The sequence below is a fragment of the Gekko japonicus genome, unplaced genomic scaffold (genome assembly GCF_001447785.1).
Source record: "Gekko japonicus isolate JY-2015 unplaced genomic scaffold, Gekko_japonicus_V1.1 scaffold1739, whole genome shotgun sequence".
In the NCBI taxonomy this organism is placed as follows: domain Eukaryota; kingdom Metazoa; phylum Chordata; class Lepidosauria; order Squamata; family Gekkonidae; genus Gekko; species Gekko japonicus.
In genome coordinates this window covers 185,487-200,703 of record NW_015166473.1, presented here as the reverse complement: position 1 = coordinate 200,703, position 15,217 = coordinate 185,487, and positions in this window count along the sequence as shown.

The following is a 15,217-nucleotide window of genomic DNA, read 5'->3' as shown; positions in this document are numbered from 1 at the left end:
GTATGTGCCCGCCCCCTGGGCTCTTTACTGCTGGAGCTCCGCTCCTGTGTGCTCCTGCAGGAAAATGACCCCTGATTCTATGACATCACATCCTTGCTGAGCTCCTTTCCCTCCTCAGATTCCACCCTCCCCAGACCCCACCCCCAAATCTGCAGGAATCTCCTAAGCTGGAGTTGTAGGGGTGCCAGCTCTAGGTTGGGAAATACCTGGAGGGTTTGAGGGCCCTCCGGGAGCCTGATCTAGCCCCTGGGCTGCCTGTTTGACACCCCTGACCTAGAGCCTGGCAACCCCAAGTTTCGGGTTACAAGCTTTCGAGAGACAACGCTCCCTTCATCAGACTGGGAAGTTTATACCCTGAAACTCTTGCTGGGCTCTAAGGGGCTACGGGACTGGAACTGTGGACGGTGATATTTCCCAAAGCAAAGATAAGGCACACCGGGACATATTTTTCTGGGAAGGCTCCTGTTCCCTTCGAGTTTGCGAGCTCTGGGTTAGGAAATTCCTGGAGATTTGGGGGTGGAGCCTCAGGGAAGGCGGGGTTTGGGGAGGGGAGGGACCTCAGCAGGGTACAATGCCACAAAGTCTGCCCTCCAAAGCAGCCATTTTCTCCAGGGGAGCTGATCTGGAGACATCTGGGGATCAGTTGAACGGTGGGAGAGATCCAAGTGCTTAGTTCTCACGGCCCTCTCTTACATGCCCAGGGAAATGCTGATCGCCACTTTGGTGTCAGGAAGCCATTTTTCTCCAGGCCAGTTTGGCTGGAGATCCTGGAGGTTTTTGGTCATCTTCTGGGCATGGAACGGAGGTCACTGGAGGTGTGTGTGTGGGGGAGTTATTTGTGAATTTCCTGCATTATGCAGGAGGTTGGACTAGATAACCCTGGAAGTCCTTTCCAATGCTATGATTCTATGATTCTGTTTCTTGCCTTTGGAAAGAAGAAGAAGAAGAAGAAGAAGAAGAAGAAGAAGAAGAAGAAGAAGAAGAAGAAGAAGAAGAAGAAGAAGAAGAAGAAGAAGAAGAAGAAGAAGAAGAGGAGGAGATTGGATTTATACCCCGCCCTTCACTACCCAAAGGAGTCTTACAAACTCCTTTCCCTTCCCTTCCCCAAAACAGACACCCTGTGAGGTAGGTGGGGCTGAGAGAGCTCTTGACAGAAACTGCTCTTTTTCAAGAAAGGCTCTTATCAGAACTACGGCTTGCCCAAGGTCATCCAGCCAGGTGCAAGGGGAGGAGTGGGGAATCAAACCCGGTTCTCCCAGATTAGAGTCTGCGCACTCAACCACACAAGAAAGTGTGCCGTAGTCAGAGAGCAGAAGCAAACAGGATGTGCTTTGCCAGAGGTTACCTGCAGGAGATGGGAACTCTTCTTGGCAGAACAAAGCGGAAGGATGACTGGCATAGTCAAAGTGGGGTGATCTTTTTAAGGAAACAGAGCTAAGAACAAAGGCCCTGGACTGAAATATGGAGGGGTGAAGCTTTACCTGGGTGTGGAGAAGGAAGTTTCACCTGTCTGTAAAGCAGCTATCACAAGAAACTGTCCTGGCTATAAAAAGCTGTCAATTTGTCTGTCTCAGCATGCCGTCTAGCCTCAGGGGAAGCTGAGGAAAAAACCTGCCTGGGTCAGCACTCCTTCAGACACACAAAACACCGAGAGGCAACACCAGGGCTGAGTCACCCAACATCCCATCCGCTGTCGAGCCTACAGCCTGCAAGGCGGCCCTCCTCCAAAGCGGCCATTTTTCTCCAGGGGGGAACTCATCTCTGTCGCCTGGAGGGGAGCTGTAATTCCAGGGGGTCCCCAGGTCCCACCTGGAGGCTGGCATCCCTGTGCCCGTTCTTGACGGTCATTGCAATCCCTATCCCTGCCTGGATGTTGCAAACCGGGCCCGGGGGCCTTGCCTCTCCCGGCCAGCAGCCGTCGACTCCCCTTCCCTGTTTGCTGGGAGGGCCTGTCTCTCCCTCCTCTTCCACTCACCCCCCCCCCCCATCTCCAGGGCTGGGACTCTTGCGAAGCCAAGTTCCTGATTCTTTCCAGCTGTGCCGGGCCCAGGCGGCCGACACAGTTCCTGCGGCCTCTCCCTGCCAAGACCCGGGAATGTCAGCCAAGAGTTAGCAGCGAGAGCGCCGGGGAAAGCCAAGATCCGCCACCAATTAATCCCCAATCTCCCCTCCTCTTGTCAAGGGAAAGGCTGGGAGGGGAGGCGGGCGGTTGCGTTCCCAGCATCAGGGCTCCTCCCGGGGGAGACGGGGTGGCCAGATCGGCAGAGCAAGTGGGGTGGGATCTCGGGAATGGCTCTTCCCAGATGCAAGGGAGAGGAAAGGTGCTCCAGGGTCAAGGCGAGCTGGGTAGTTTATCATCAGCGATATATGGACACCTGTGAGTCGACAGGCCGGGAGGAGGGAGGCGCTCGGGACCTGGAGCATTCCCCATCAGCCTCCCCTTATAGCACGTTCAATGTGTCGTCTTGTTAATTGCTTGATAATAAATTGCTTGAATGATAAAAGGGTTGGGACACTTTCCCTATGAGGGAAGGTTAAAGCGCTTGGGGCTCTTTGGCTTGGAGAAACGACGACTGAGGGGAGACATGATTGAGGTTTATAAGATTATGCATGGGAAAGAGCAGGTAGAGAAAGAGGTACTTTTCTCCCTTTCTCACAATACAAGAACTCGTGGGCACTCCATGAAATTGCTGAGCGGTCGGGTTAGAACGGATAAAAGGAAGTCCTTCTTCACCCAAAGAGTGATTAACACGTGGAATTCACTGCCACAGGAAGTGGTGGCAGCTACAAGCATGGACGGCTTCAAGAGGGAATTAGATAAGCATATGGAGCAGAGGTCACAAGGTATAGATAGAGGCTCTGGGGCAAGTGATGCTCTGTCTTCTTGGTGCTTGGGGGGGAGGTCAACAGTGGGAGGGCTCTAATGTCCTGGCCCCACTGGTGGACCTCCTGATGGCACTGGTATTTCTGGCCACTGTGTGACACAGAGTGTTGGACTGGATGGGCCTTTGGCCTGATCCAACATTGGCGTCTCTTATGTTCTTATGTTTTAACACATGTAGCTCCATGTTCAGGGAAACACTAATATGTGTAAAGTAGAATCATAGAATTGGAAGGGACCTTCAGGGTCATCTAGTCCAACCCCTTGCACAATGCAGGAAATTCACAGATACCTCCCCCATTACACCTCCCAGTGAAAAGAGCAAGAGTCCAGGAGCACCTTAAAGACTAACGAAGTTTGTGGCCGCGTAGGAGCTTTCGTGAGTCACTGCTCACTTCTTCAGATACAGCTGGAATGCGAATCCTTCTGTTATATGTGCTTTATATTTCTATACCTTATAGTTTGGATTATCTTATTTTGGTGCTCCTTGCTGAAGTGTTTGGATTATTCTGGCTGGATGCCATAATACAATAATACAATTTCTTCCTCTTCTGTCCTTATTCCCCCTTTTCTCACAATACAAGAACGCGAGTCGTGGCCACTCAATGAAATTGCTGAGCGGTCGGGTTAGAATGGATAAAAGGAAGTACTTCTTCACCCAAAGAGGGATTAACACATGGAATTCACTGCCACAGGAAGTGGTGGCGGCTACAAGCATGGACGGCTTCAAAAGGGAATTAGATAAGCATATGGAGCAGAGGTCCATCAGTGGCTATTAGCCACAAGGTATAGATAGGGACTCTGGGGCAAGTGATGCTCTGTCATCTTGGTGCTTGGGGGGGTCAACAGTGGGAGGGCTTCTAATGTCCTGGCGCCACTGGTGGACCTCCTGATGGCACTGGGTATTTCTGGCCACTGTGTGACACAGAGTGTTGGACTGGATGGGCCTTTGGCCTGATCCAACATTGGCGTCTCTTATGTTCTCTTATGTTCTTATTCTACTAATATGTGTGTGTGTGTGGGGGGGTTACATCTGATAGTATGTGGGTGGTGGTGGGAACATAAGGGAATATGTTCTCCCCTTAGATGTGCTTGATCAACACATGAACACAGAAAGAGATAATGTGGCCTTATACTCAATCATACCCTTGGTCCATCAAGGTCCGCATCTTCTGCTCAGACTGGCAGTGGCTCTCCAGGGTCTCGGGCTGAGGTCTTCCCTGTCCCCTCCTACCTGGTCCTTTTAATTGGAGATGTTGGGGATTGAACCTGGGACCTTCTGCCTGCCAAGCAGAAGTAGCCAGTGCAGCGACAGCACAGGTGGAACATGTAAAAGCCCCTCCCCCCTTCCCCTAGACTTCCAAGGAATTTACATCTCACAGCCTGCGATCTGTAAAAAGAAGCAAGCCTTTAAAATGAATGCCGCAGGCAAGGCATCAGCGGGAAGACATGGAGCCCACAAATTCAAGGAAGAACACTTGCCTGTGAAGAGGGATCAGAACTCAGACCTTGGCTCAGTCCTAAGTTCTTTCAGAGCTGTTCTCTCAAGGGCAGTTCTCAAGCGGGCCCCACCTACCTCACAGGGTGTCTGTTGTGGGGAGGGGAAGGGAAAGGAAATTGTAAGCCGCTCTGAGACAACAAGTGAAGGGAGGAGTATAAATCTAATCCCTCCTCCTCCTCCTCCTCCTCCTTCTCTTCTTCTTCTTCTTCTTCTGGAAAGTGGCATCTTATGCCTTCCTTGCGTGGACAGAGGTGAGACAGACCAATGGGAGCAGCAACGCAATGCATGGACAACCAAGCCACTTGCAAATAGGCCCAGGATATAAGCTCTGCCCGGGTTTTCTGTGGCTGCTGTTGTTTGTACCCGGCCTTGCATGTTGCTGACGCAGCTCGACGCATGCCGAACAGCTGCAGGAGAACTGCTGCGGACAGCACTATTCCGAGGGTGCCTGATTATTCCTAATTATATGCATCCTCGGCAACGTACAAAAGGCCGCAGGAATCTTTATCTCGCGCGTTCAGGTAGGAAGGCGAGACTGGACGAACCGGTTAGCAGTGACCCAGTTCGGGTTTGCCTTTGCACACAGCCAAAGGAAACCAGGCCGGGGCAGAAGAGCCGGTGCCGAACTGCTCACCGGCAGGCATGCAGTTGCATGGCTACAGCTCGCTGATGCCGGACGACACACACCACCAAGGAGGTCGTAGCCAGCCAAAGAAACCTCCTGTTCCCACCCGAGGCACTAGAAATGATGTGACTCATAAAGGGGTGGCGGCTTCAGGGTGCTCCCACACTTTACCTGAAAGTAGAAGCTATCCTAGAGCGAGATGTTCTCCCTAAAGGATGACAACCGGAGCTCAAAACGAACAAAACGAAACGACGATAATAAAAGAGTAAAAAAAACTGATTCCGCTCTAGTTGCTCGGAGGCTTTCCGAAACGTGTTCCGGCAAACCCCTCGAGTGCCTCTGCCTCTCCAAGCCCTGTTTAACCATCCGATGTTCAGATGCCCAGAGGCAAAAATAAATCAGCCGTTGTGGGAGGCATGTAAGATGTCGGGCGATGCTGAAGATCCAAAGATCTTCTTCCCCTTTCCCTGCGCTGCCCGGATAGCCAAGGAAGGCCGAGCGGCAGTTTTTATCGAGGGCTGGTCTAAGTGGAGCAAGTTCCTAGACCTTATGGAGGTGGGAAACTCTCCGGTAACATAAGCAGCGGTGTACTCAAATTAGTCGCAAGGCAGAGCCGAACCGAATGTGCAGGGTTGGTGGTTGGTGGGGCATTTTGAAACAAATTCTCCGTTCAACCTGTATCCGTACACATTTATAGTGCCCTAATTCAGATTTTTTTTTATTCTCCCGCAGCGCTCCCAATTACAGGCTCTCGGATTTAATAATATGACATAATACAGGGGATGGTGAAATGCCAGGCTAATTACTGGAATTTGGGATGTTAATAATACTATTAACCCCTCCCTCGCCTGTTGAAAACTGGGGTTGCAGGCTAGGCAGCTACAGGGATTGGAAAAGTTCCAGTAATACCTTAACTTGCTCCCTTATGGGGGGGAATAGCTGCCTTTGAAGGGGAAACTTGGCTCCTGCCTCTGCCGCGCCCCTGAGCTGTGGCCATAGAGAAGTCAAATTTGGTTAGATAAGCATATGGAGCAGAGGTCCATCAGTGGCTATTAGCCACAAGGTATAGATAGGGGCTCTGGGGCAAGTGATGCTCTGTCATCTTGGTGCTTGGGGGGGGTCAACAGTGGGAGGGCTTCTAGTGTCCTGGCCCCACTGGTGGACCTCCTGATGGCACCTGGTATTTTTGGCCTCTGTGTGACACAGAGTGTTGGGCTGGATGGGCCTTTGGCCTGATCCAACATTGGCGTCCCTTATGTTCTTATGGTTTCATTTCTCCATCTTGGTAATGGTTGATCATAAGGGAAGCCATGTTGGATCGGGCCAGTGGCCCATCCAGTCCAACACACTGTGTCACACTACTGTAAGGGAGTCCGGAGTACACCTTTCAAAGAGCTCATTGGTTTGATCGGCACCTATCAAATATAGCTTCTTTCCCCGAAGGGGATGGGCAGCTGTGGTTGCTTACGTTCTCACCAAGCCCATCCAGTAACACTCATCCCTGAGATCCAATTTGAAAACGACTGTCTATCCCCTGGCCGGCAAAGGGTGCCCACCCACTGGTTTTCGCTGTGCTTTTTTTGGAAGGCCACATCATTTGGGAGGGGGGGGAATGAGAACTGAGATCCCTCCCGCCCCCACTTTGGGGGTCTCTTTGGAGAATCTCCCTCCTCCCCCTCCCGAGAACTCTCCAGCGGCTCCCAAGGGCTTTCCAGAAACTCAAACAATCCCTTTCTTTGTTTCCCCCTCTTAAGTCCTAAACAGGAGATTAAGAGGGAAAACAGCAGCGGCTAAGAAGTCCTTTGCAGATTCCTGGTTGGGGAGGGGGGAAGCAAAGGGAGGGGGGAGGGAAAAGCACACAGCTCTTCCCTAGGTAACAGCACCCCCCCCCCCACATACACATTACAAATCCATGTATCCCTTGGAGACGTGGGCAGGAGACAGGGACGGGAGCAATGCTCCCTCTGAGCTGCGGAGTCCCGGGAGCAAAAATTCTACTTTGCGAGCCGCTGGCATTAAAATGGTGAGCGAGCAATCTGGCTACTGCATCAGTTAGTTTGCTCTGGAGCCACGCTTCCTGAGCTATGACCAAAACGTGTGAGCCGGAGGCTAAAAAACTGCGAGCTAACTCACACCAACTCAGCTTAGAGGGAACACTGGGCAGGACTCCCACCCACACCCACACTCCACACCCACACCCTGATGGCACTGGTATTTCTGGCCACTGTGTGACACAGAGTGTTGGACTGGATGGGCCTTTGGCCTGATCCAACATTGGCGTCTCTTATGATCTTATGATCATGTAAACTGTTGGATTCTCGAGCGCATTGTGGTTTCTAAAACCCAGTCTCCCATTAATCCAAAATAAAACATGGTCCTTTGCGGGGTGAGGACGGTGGACATTATGCAGCTCTGAAGAGAGGCCTGATCACAATTCCCACGGCCACTGTTCCCTCTAAGCTGAGTTAGTGTGAGCTAGCTCACAGTTTTTTAGCTTCTGGCTCACACATTTTTGTTTCAGCTCAGGAAGGGATGGCTCCAGAGCAAACTAATTTATGCAGTAGCCAAATGGCTCGCTCACAACTTTAATGCCAGGAGCTCACAAAGTAGAATTTTTGCTCACAAGACTCCACAGCTTAGAGGGAACATTGCCCACGGCCAGTGTTCCCTCTAAGCTGAGTGAGTGTGAGCTAGCTCACAGTTTTTTAGCCTCCGGCTCACACATTTTTGCCTCAGCTCAGGAAGGATGGCTCCAGAACAAACTAATTTATGCAGCAGCCAAATCGCTCACTCACAACTTTAATGCCAGGAGCTCACAAAGTAGAATTTTTGCTCACAGGACTCCACAGCTTAGAGGGAACATTGCCCACGGCCCACCTTGGAGGCTGTGTAGCCTCCAGTTCATAAGAACCTAACACAAAGAGGTTGGGTAAATATTTGTCAGAGATGCTTTAGGCTGGTCCTGCGTTGGGCAGGGGGTTGGACTAGATGGTCTTTATGGCCGCTTCCAACTCTATGATTCTATGTTCCTTCCTTGATCAGACCAAGATTTCTTCTTGTTTTCCAGCATTATTTCCAGACCGGTGCAGAAAAAGGCAACTAAAATGATGAAGGGGATGGAATACCTTCCCTATGAAGAAAGGTTAAAGAGGTTGGGGCTCTTTAGCTTGGATGGGTGACATGATAGAGGTCTACAAAACTATACATGAGCTAGAGAAGGTAGAGAATGATGTCCTTTTCTCCCTTGCTCACAACACAAGAACTCGTGGGCACTCCATGATATTCATGAGCCGTAGGCTTAGAACAGATAAAAGGAAGTCCTTCTTCACCCAAAGAATCATTCACATGTGGAATTCACTGCTGCAGGAAGTGGTGGCAGCTACAAGCATAGACAACTTCAAGAGGGAATGGGATAAGCATCTGGAGCAGAGGTCCATCAGTGGCTATTAGCCACAAGGTATAAATAGGAACTCTCAGTTTGGGGCTGTGATGCTCTGTGTTCTTGGTGCTTGGGGGAGCAAGAGTGGGAGGGCTTCTGAAGTTCTGGCCCTGCTGCTGGACCTCCTGACGGCACGTGGGTTTTGGCCACTGTGTGAAACAAAGTGTTGGACTGGATGGGCCATTGGCCCGATCCAGGATGGCTTCTCTTACATAGTTATATGGAGCAGAGGTCCATCAGTGGCTATTAGTCACAAGGTATAGATGGAGCACTCTGTCTGGGGCAGTGATGCTCTGTATTCTTGGTGCTTGGGGGGCCACAGTGGGAGGGCTTCTGGAGTTCTGGCCTCACTGGTGGATCTCCTGAGGGCACCCGGGCTTTGGCCACTGTGTGACACAGAGTGTTGGACTGGAGGGGCCACTGGCCTGATCCAACATGGCTTCTCTTATGTTCTGATGGACTCTTGAAACTCACAAGTGACGGTGAAATTTGGCAGACGAGCAACGATGCAGCTGCACGAGGAACATGTACAAAACAGCCAGTGCCCGAACTCAGTATGTCGGCATTTATCCACCAGCACAAGGAAAGCCCGAAACAGAGGACCCCTGCCTTTGGCAGTCATGCAGGGCTACTTTCGGGCAGGAACGCACAGGAACGGAGTTCCAGCTGGCTCCCAAGTTGGTCATGCCCAGCAGGAACTCATTAGCATAATAGGCCACACCCAACAGCAGAAACTCATTAGGATTGGCTACATTAGGGGTGTGTGGCCTAACATGCAAAGGAGTTCCTGCTACAAAAAAGCCCTGGGTTTGGACAACAAACAAGGTAAACAGAATAAGAAGCAAAAGGTGGGTGTGGCTGGATGAGCACACCTGGTAACATGGGGGTGTGGGCTAATATGCCAATGAGCTGTGCTGTCAGGGGTGTGGCCTATTATGCTAATGAGTTCCTGATGGGCTTTTTCTACAAAAAAAGCCCTGCAGTCATGGATATACTGCCTCTTCCCATGGAAGTTCCATTCATAGCTCTCATAGCAAATAGCGACTGAGAGATTTATCCTCCAAGAGTCATGTAAAAAAATCGAGGCCATCCACGGATTTCAGAAAGTTGCAAGCACCGGTTGTGTTGGGTGCCGACTATTAACTTGATAACAGTGCCCTGTATCTCTGGTGCTGGGGAGTGGGAGAAGAGTTCCTGTCACTTGCTTCTGTGTTTTTGTTGAGTGGGCTGCAGGGTTCTATGGTTGCCAGCCCCCAGGTGGGGCCCGGAGACCTCCCAGAATCACAAATGATCGCCGGACTACAGCGATCATTTCCCCTGGAGAAAATGGCTGCTTTGAAGGGTGGGCTCTTCTACCCCGCTGAGGCCCCCCCCTCCCCAGGTCCCACCCCCAAATTCCCAGGGATTCCTGAGATGATAAAAGGGTTGGGACACTTTCCCTATGAGGAAAGGTTAAGGCGCTTGGGGCTCTTTAGCTTGGAGAAACGATGACTGAGGGGTGACATGACTGAGGTTTATAAGATTATGCATGGGAAAGAACAGGTACAGAAAGAGGTACTTTTCTCCCTTTCTCACAATACAAGAACTCGTGGGCACTCCATGAAACTGCTGAGCGGTCGGGTTAGAACGGATAAAAGGAAGTCCTTCTTCACCCAAAGAGTGATTCACACCTGGAATTCACTGCCACAGGAGGTGGCGGCGGCTAGAAGCATGGACGGCTTCAAAAGGGAATTAGATAGGCATATGGAGCAGAGGTCCATCTGTGGCTATTAGCCACAAGGTATAGATAGGGGCTCTGGGGCAAGTGATGCTCTGTCATCTTGGTGCTGGGGGGGGGGGCGACGACAGTGGGAGGGCTTCTAGTGTCCTGGCCCCACAGTGGTATTTCTGGCCACTGTGTGATACAGAGTGTTGGACTGGATGGGCCTTTGGCAACCCTACCACAGACACCCTGTGAGGTAGGCAGGGCTGAGAGAGCTCTTGACAGAAACTGCTGATGGCACTGGTATTTCTGGCCACTGTGTGACACAGAGTGTTGGACTGGATGGGCCTTTGGCCTGATCCAACATTGGCGTCTCTTATGTTCTTATGTTCTTATGTTCTCCCACTGTTACGGCTTACGTTGTAGAGATCTCCCATGCACCTTCAGGGCGTGTTTGTATTTTTTGTATTTTTAGTAAATAAAAATCCAGCAGCACCTCAGGGACCACCAAGATTGTCGGGGTGTATAAGCTTTTGAGAGTCAAAGTTCTCTTCCTCAGACCCAGGAAGCTTTGACTTCCAAGAGCTCTTGTCCTGAAACGCTTGCTGGTCTCTAAGGGGCTACTGGACTCAAATCTAGCTGTTTTACTGCAAGATGGGTCACCGTGTTAGTCTGTTTGTAGCAGTAAAAAAGAGCAAGAGTCCAGGAGCACCTTCAAGACTATCAAAAGGTGTGCCAGTGTAGGAGCATTCGTGAATCACGGCTGTGGAAGGAGTGAGCAGTGACTCACGAAAGCTCCGTTTGTTGTTGTTCAGTCGCACAGTCGAGTCCGACTCTTTGCGACCCCATGGACCACATCACACCAGGCCCTCCTGTCTTCCGCCGACCTCCGGAGTTTGCTTGATTTCATGTTTGTTGCATTGATAACGCTCTCTAACCATCTCATCCTTTGCCGTCCCCGTCTTCTTTGACCTTCAGTCTTTCCCAGCATCAGGGTCTTCTCCAGTGACTGCTCCCTTCTCATTGGGTGGCCAAAGTATTTGAGCTTCATCTTCAGTCTCTGGCCTTCCAAGGAACAGTCAGGGCTGATTTCTTTTAGGATTGACTGATCTGATCTCCTTGCAGTCCAAGGGACTCTCAAGAGTCTTCTCCAGCACCATAATTCGAAAGCATCTATTCTTCCACGCTCGGCCTTCCTTATAGTCCAACTCTCAAAGCCATATATTACTACTGGGAGTACCATTGCTACACCAGTTTGGTGTACTGGTTAAGTGTATGGACTCTAATCTGGGAGAACCGGGTTTGATTCCCCACTCCTCCACTTGCACCTGGCTGGGCAAGCCGTAGTTCTGATAAGAGCTGTTCTTGAAAAAAGAGCAGTTTCTGTCAGAGCTCTCTCAGCCCCTCCTACCTCACAGGGTGTCTGTTGTGGGGAGGGGAAGGGAAAGGAGTTTGTCAGCCGCTCTGAGACACCTTTGGGTAGTGAAGGGCGGGGTATAAATCCAATCTCTTCTCCTCTTCTTCGACTATATGGACTTTCATTGGCAGGGTGATATCTCTACTTTTTATCATGCTGTCTAGGTTTGCCATCACTTTCCTCCCAACAAGCAGGCGTCTTTTAATTTCATGGCTGCGGTCACCATCTGCAGTGATCCCGGATCCCAGGAACGTGAATTCTGTCACTGCTTCCACGACTTCCCCTTTTATTTGCAAAGGAGTGATAGGGCCAGATGCCATGATTTTTTTGATGTTGAGTTTCAAGCCAACTTTTGTGCTCTCCTCTTTCATCCTGACCAAGAGGCTCTTTAGATCCTCTTCACTTTCTGCCATTAGAGTGGTATCGTCTGCATATCTGAGGCTGTTGATGTTTTCCCCAGCAATCTTAAATCCGGCTTGTGATTCATCTGGGCCAGCATTCCGCATGATGTACTCTGCATATAAATTAAATAAGCAGGGTGACAATATACATCCTTGTCCTACTCCTTTTCCGATCCTAAACCAATCACTTGTTCCATATCCAGTTCTAACTGTCACTTCTTGACCCTTATACAGGTCTCTCAGGAGACATGTGAGGTGGTCTGGTACTCCCATCTCTTTAAGGACTTGCCACAGTTTGTTATGATCCACACAATCGAAAGCTCCTACCCTGCCACATATTTTGTTAGTCTAAGGTGCTACTGGATTCTTGCTCTATGACTCCCCACCGGAAACTACCTTCCAAAAAATTCTTGTTGGTCTCTTAAAGTGCTGCTAGACTGAAATCTAAATATTCCGCTGTTGACACCTCATGCCGAGTTCAAAAAGGTCCATCCCTCTCACAGGCCCCAATCCAACACACATCATCTGGATTCGTCTGGGATCTTCATTTTCAGCTTCAGTGGGGTGGAGGTTAGAGGTGGGAGGAGGGAGAGGGAGAGTCCGTCTTGCTTATTAGCTCGTCTGCATTTCAAAAAATCTCCGGGCTGGGCCGCAGTGCTTTATCTCTCCCTCCGGAGACTTCCTGTTTTGACACCTCCACCGAGGACAATGCCTTCCATCTTAATTACCTGACAAGAGGCCCCTTCGGCCTCGGCATCTGCAGAGGAGAAGAAAGGAAAGGGAGCCGTTTCCATCCCTCCACTGTAATTTGTTTTCTTTACACTCCCCAAGATCACCTGGCAGACACCAGACAATCATCCGGGATGACTTCCTGTTTCTCACCGACCTGGAGAATCTCCGCCCTTTGTCACCTCTCAGATATGTGGGGGAAACATTCCTCTTTTAACATGTCCTTGTTTGTTCCTCTCCCCTCGCCATCAGCACTCACCTGTTTTAGCACTTGGAATTTCCTACAAAGTGCTCCGAGCAAACTTTTAAACTTTTTCTGTGCCTGCACAGGAAAGCTTCTATGCAGAATGAGACCTGGACTCAGACTTTGTTCTGTTGCTTCAGACCAACAAGGCTGCCCGCCAGTGTTCCCTCTAAGCTGAGTTAGTGTGAGCTAGCTCACAGTTCTTTAGCCTCCGGCTCGCAGATATTTGCCTTCACTCAGGAAGGATCGCTCCAGAGCAAACTAACTGATGCAGTCGCCCAATCGCTCGCTCGCAACTTTAATGCCAGCAGCTCACAAACAGTGTTCCCTCCAAGCTGAGTTAGTGTGAGCTAGCTCAACAATTTTTCAGCCCTCCGGCTCACACATTTTTGTCTCAGCTCAGGAAGGGATGGCTCCAGAGCAGACTAATGTATGCAGTAGCCAAATCACCTCCTCACATTTTTAATGTCAGTAGCTCAGAAAGTAGAATTTTTGTTCATAGGACTCCACAGCTTTAGAAGAGAAGAAGAAGGGGAGATTGGATTTATACCCCGCCCTTCACTCCCCAAAGGAGTCTCGGAGCAGCTCACAAACTCCTTTCCCTTCCCCTCCCCACAATAGACACCCTGGGAGGTAGGTGGGGCTGAGAGAACTCTGTCAGAAACTGCTCTTTTTCAAGAACAGCTCTTATCAGAGCTACGGCTTGCCCGAGGCCATCCAGCCAGGTGCAAGTGGAGGAGTGGGGAATCAAACCCGGTTCTCTCAGATTAGAGTCCGCGCACTTAACCACTTAACCCACCACAATCTATCTTCTCTGGGAATGATTGCAAACGTCGCCAAGCAGTGTCCAGGGCTAGCTGGAAAGCCCTCATGCAAGTCAGGGTATTAGAGGCTCCCTTTCCACTAGAGAACATAAGAGATAGGGTTGCCAGCTCCGGCTTGAGAAATTCCTGGAGATTTGGGGGGGGGGCAGGGCCAAGGGAGGGGAGGGACCTCAGCAGAGTCTTGTGCCATATAGTCTTTCCCTCTCCAAAGCTGCCATTTCTTCCGGGGGGGGGGGGCCTGAGTTTTGTAGCCTGGAAAGCAGTCGTCATTCAAGGAGAGTGCCAGGTTCCATTTTAGGATTGAAACTGAGCAGCGGCGCGGGCGACTCAACCCAAAATCAGCTGCGAACTAAGAGGGTCAAGCTAACAACTATATTACATAAAAATGCAAATGTTTATTAGGGTGTACTCATAGCTAAAACATACTGCGGTTAAACGAAATAGTCTAAGTCTCAGACTTAAAAGGCTTATACAACCAAGTTAGTTATTATACAAATACAATTGATGGGTAAAACATTTTGACCTAAGGATCATACGTGTTTCTTCCTTTACTCTATACAATTGATATGTAATACCCAGGCTTTTTCCTTCCCCCGTTTTTCTCTCAGTAATTTCAGAAAACAACATCTGGTCATCTATCTATCTATCTATCTATCTATCTATCTATCTATCTATCTATCTATCTATCTATATTATCTATCTTTTAGCCTTTTGATACTGTCCATGGGGTTTTCTTGGCAAAGGTACTGGAGTGGGTTGCTATTTCCTTCTTGCGAAGAGTCGGACTCGACTGTGTGACTGAACAACAACAACATCTATATCTATCTATCTATCTATCTATCTATCTATCTATCTATCTATCTATCTATCTATCTATCTATCATCTATCTGTCTGTCTGTCTGTCTGTCTGTCTATCTATCATCTATAACATTTTTATGCGTGTATTTCTGGATGTGTGTTGTAATATAAAGAATATTGACCACTGAGGAAGGCCCGAAGGGGCCGAAACAATACTGACCATGACGGAACGAGGCTCTGATTCAGGATAAGGCTGCTACATATATGTCACTAGGTTGTCCGGCCGCAATTTCAAACTGTTCCATGCTGTCCAGATTGGTGTGGATCCAAACGGGGATTCTGTTTAGTCCTTAGGCAGTTTGGTGTGAGAGCCAGTTTGGTGTAGTGGTTAAGTGCGCAGACTCCAATCTGGGAGAACTGGGTTTGATTCCCCACTCCTCCACACACAGCTGCTGGATGACCTTGGGCAAGCCATAGTTCTGTCAGAGCTGTTCTTGAAAGAGCAGCTCTCAAAAGAGCTCTCTCAGCCCCACCTACCTCATAGGGTGTCTGTTGTGAGGAGGGGAAGGGAAAGGAGTTTGTAAACCGCTCTGAGACTCCAAGTGAAGGGTGGGGTATAAATCCAATCTCCTCCTCCTCCTCCTCCTCCTCCTCC